Below are 4484 nucleotides of genomic sequence, written 5' to 3' on the forward strand. Positions count from 1 at the left end.
GTCCATGAGCTAGTGACGTATGGGATATACATTCCTACCAGGAGGGGCAAAGTTTCCCAAACCTCAAAATGCCTATAAATACACCCATCACCACACCCACAATTCAGTTTTACAAACTTTGCCTCCTATGGAGGTGGTGAAGTAAGTTTGTGCTAGATTCTACGTTGGTATGCGCTCCGCAGCAAGTTGGAGCCCGGTTTTCCTCTCAGCGTGCAGTGAATGTCAGAGGGATGTGAGGAGAGTATTGCCTATTTGAATGCAGTGATCTCCTTCTACGGGGTCTATTTCATAGGTTCTCTGTTATCGGTCGTAGAGATTCATCTCTTACCTCCCTTTTCAGATCAACGATATACTCTTATTTATATACCATTACCTCTGCTGATTTTCGTTTCAGTACTGGTTTGGCTTTCTACAAACATGTAGATGAGTGTCCTGGGGTAAGTAAATCTTATTTTCTGTGACACTCTAAGCTATGGTTGGGCACTTTATTTATAAAGTTCTAAATATATGTATTCAAACATTTATTTGCCTTGACTCAGGATGTTCAACATTCCTTATTTTCAGACAGTCAGTTTCATATTTGGGATAATGCATTTGAATCAATTTTTTTCTTACCTTAAAATTTGACTCTTTTTTCCCTGTGGGCTGTTAGGCTCGCGGGGGCTGAAAATGCTTCATTTTATTGCGTCATTCTTGGCGCTGACTTTTTTGGCCCAAAAAATCTTTTCTGTTTCCGGCGTCATACGTGTCGCCGGAAGTTGCGTCATTTTTTTTTACGTCCTTTTGCGCCAAAAATGTCGGCGTTCCGGATGTGGCGTCATTTTTGGCGCCAAATAATGTGGGCGTCTTATTTGGCGCCAAAAAATATGGGCGTCGCTTTTGTCTCCACATTATTTCAGTCTCATTTTTTCTTTGCTTCTGGTTACTAGAAGCTTGTTTATTGGCATTTTTTCCCATTCCTGAAACTGTCATTTAAGGAATTTGATCAATTTTGCTTTATATGTTGTTTTTTCTCTTACATATTGCAAGATGTCTCACGTTGCATCTGAGTCAGAAGATACTTCAGGAAAATCGCTGTCTAGTGCTGGAACTACCAAAGCTAAGTGTATCTGCTGTAAACTTTTGGTAGCTATTCCTCCGGCTGTTGTTTGTATTAATTGTCATGACAAAACTTGTTAAAGCAGATAATATTTCCTTTAGTAATGTACCATTGCCTGTTGCAGTTCCTTCAACATCTAAGGTGCAGAATGTTCCTGATAACATAAGAGATTTTGTTTCTGAATCCATCAAGAAGGCTATGTCTGTTATTTCTCCTTCTAGTAAACATAAAAAAACTTTTAAAACTTCTCTCTCTACAGATGAATTTTTAAATGAACATCATCATTCTGATTCTGATGACTCTTCTGGTTCAGAGGATTCTGTCTCAGAGATTGATGCTGATAAATCTTCATATTTATTTAAAATGGAATTTATTCGTTCTTTACTTAAAGAAGTACTAATTGCTTTAGAAATAGAGGATTCTGGTCCTCTTGATACTAATTCTAAACGTTTAGATAAGGTATTTAAATCTCCTGTGGTTATTCCAGAAGTTTTTCCTGTTCCTAATGCTATTTCTGAAGTAATTTCCAGAGAATGGGATAAATTGGGTAATTCATTTACTCCTTCTAAACGTTTTAAGCAATTATATCCTGTGCCGTCTGACAGATTAGAATTTTGGGACAAAATCCCTAAAGTCGATGGGGCTATTTCTACCCTTGCTAAACGTACTACTATTCCTACGTCGGATGGTACTTCGTTTAAAGATCCTTTAGATAGGAAAATTGAATCCTTTCTAAGAAAAGCTTATCTGTGTTCAGGTAATCTTCTTAGACCTGCTATATCATTGGCTGATGTTGCTGCAGCTTCAACTTTTTGGTTGGAGACTTTAGCGCAACAAGTAACAGATCATGATTCTCATAATATTATTATTCTTCTTCAGCATGCTAATATTTTTTATCTGTGATGCCATCTTTGATATTATCAGAGTTGATGTCAGATTTATGTCTCTAGCTATTCTAGCTAGAAGAGCTTTATGGCTTAAAACTTGGAATGCTGATATGGCTTCTAAATCAACTCTACTTTCCATTTCTTTCCAGGGTAACAAATTATTTGGTTCTCAGTTGGATTCTATTATCTCAACTGTTACTGGTGGGAAAGGAACTTTTTTACCACAGGATAAAAAATCTAAGGGTAAAAACAGGGCTAATAATCGTTTTCGTTCCTTTCGTTTCAACAAAGAACAAAAGCCTGATCCTTCATCTTCAGGAGCAGTTTCAGTTTGGAAACCATCTCCAGTCTGGAATAAATCCAAGCCTTCTAGAAAGGCAAAGCCTGCTTCTAAGTCCACATGAAGGTGCGGCCCTCATTCCAGCTCAGCTGGTAGGGGGCAGGTTACGTTTTTTCAAAGAAATTTGGATCAATTCTGTTCACAATCTTTGGATTCAGAACATTGTTTCAGAAGGGTACAGAATTGGTTTCAAGATGAGACCTCCTGCAAAGAGATTTTTTCTTTCCCGTGTCCCAGTAAATCCAGTGAAAGCTCAAGCATTTCTGAATTGTGTTTCAGATCTAGAGTTGGCTGGAGTAATTATGCCAGTTCCAGTTCTGGAACAGGGGATGGGGTTTTATTCAAATCTCTTCATTGTACCAAAGAAGGAGAATTCCTTCAGACCAGTTCTGGATCTAAAAATATTGAATCGTTATGTAAGGATACCAACATTCAAAATGGTAACTGTAAGGACTATCTTGCCTTTTGTTCAGCAAGGGCATTATATGTCCACAATAGATTTACAGGATGCATATCTGCATTTCTTTCATGTAATTAGCAAGAGTCCATGAGCTAGTGACGTATGGGATATACATTCCTACCAGGAGGGGCAAAGTTTCCCAAACCTTAAAATGCCTATAAATACACCCCTCACCACACCCACAATTCAGTTTTACAAACTTTGCCTCCGATGGAGGTGGTGAAGTAAGTTTGTGCTAGATTCTACGTTGATATGCGCTCCGCAGCAAGTTGGAGCCCGGTTTTCCTCTCAGCGTGCAGTGAATGTCAGAGGGATGTGAGGAGAGTATTGCCTATTTGAATGCAGTGATCTCCTTCTAAGGGGTCTATTTCATAGGTTCTCTGTTATCGGTCGTAGAGATTCATCTCTTACCTCCCTTTTCAGATCGACGATATACTCTTATATATACCATTACCTCTGCTGATTCTCGTTTCAGTACTGGTTTGGCTATCTACTATATGTAGATGAGTGTCCTGGGGTAAGTAAGTCTTATTTTCTGTGACACTCCTAGCTATGGTTGGGCACTTTGTTTATAAAGTTCTAAATATATGTATTCAAACATTTATTTGCCTTGACTCAGAATGTTCAACTTTCCTTATTTTTCAGACAGTCAGTTTCATATTTGGAATAATGCATTTTAATTTAACATTTTTTACCTTAAAATTTGACTTTTTCCCTGTGGGCTGTTAGGCTCGCGGGGGCTGAAAATGCTTCATTTTATTGCGTCATTCTTGGCGCGGACTTTTTTGGCGCAAAAATTCTATTTCCGTTTCCGGCGTCATACGTGTCGCCGGAAGTTGCGTCATTTTTTGACGTTATTTTGCTCCAAAAATGTCGGCGTTCCGGATGTGGCGTCATTTTTGGCGCCAAAAAGCATTTAGGCGCCAAATAATGTGGGCGTCTTATTTGGCGCGAAAAAATATGGGCGTCACTTTTGTCTCCACATTATTTAAGTCTCATTTTTTATTGCTTCTGGTTGCTAGAAGCTTGTTCTTTGGCATTTTTTCCCATTCCTGAAACTGTCATTTAAGGAATTTGATCAATTTTGCTTTATATGTTGTTTTTTTTTCTTTTACATATTGCAAGATGTTCCACGTTGCAACTGAGTCAGAAGATACTTCAGGAAAATCACTGCACAGTGCTGGAGCTACCAAGCTAAGTGTATCTGCTATAAACTTTTGGTATCTGTTTCTCCAGCTGTTTTTTGTATTGCATGTCATGTCAAACTTATTAATGCAGATAAATTTTCCTTTAGTACTGTTACATTACCTGTTGCTGTTCCGTCAACATCTAATTTTCAGAGTGTTCCTGATAACATAAGAGATTTTATTTTTTAAATCCATTAAGAAGGCTATGTCTGTTATTTCTCCTTCTAGTATACATAAAAGTCTTTTAAAACTTCTCTTTTTTCAGATGAATTTTTAAATGAACATCATCATTCTGATACTGATAATGGTTCTTCTGGTTCAGAGGTTTCTGTCTCAGAGGTTGATGCTGATAAATCTTTGTATTTGTTCAAGATGGAATTTATTCGTTCTTTACTTAAAGAAGTGTTATTTGCATTAGAAATAGAGGATTCTGGTCCTCTTGATACTAAATGTAAACGTTTAAATAAGGTTTTTAAATCTCCTGTAGTTATTCCAGAAGTGTTTTTTTCTC

Source organism: Bombina bombina, unplaced genomic scaffold (genome assembly GCF_027579735.1).
Source record: "Bombina bombina isolate aBomBom1 unplaced genomic scaffold, aBomBom1.pri scaffold_539, whole genome shotgun sequence".
NCBI classification, from domain to species: Eukaryota; Metazoa; Chordata; class Amphibia; order Anura; family Bombinatoridae; genus Bombina; species Bombina bombina.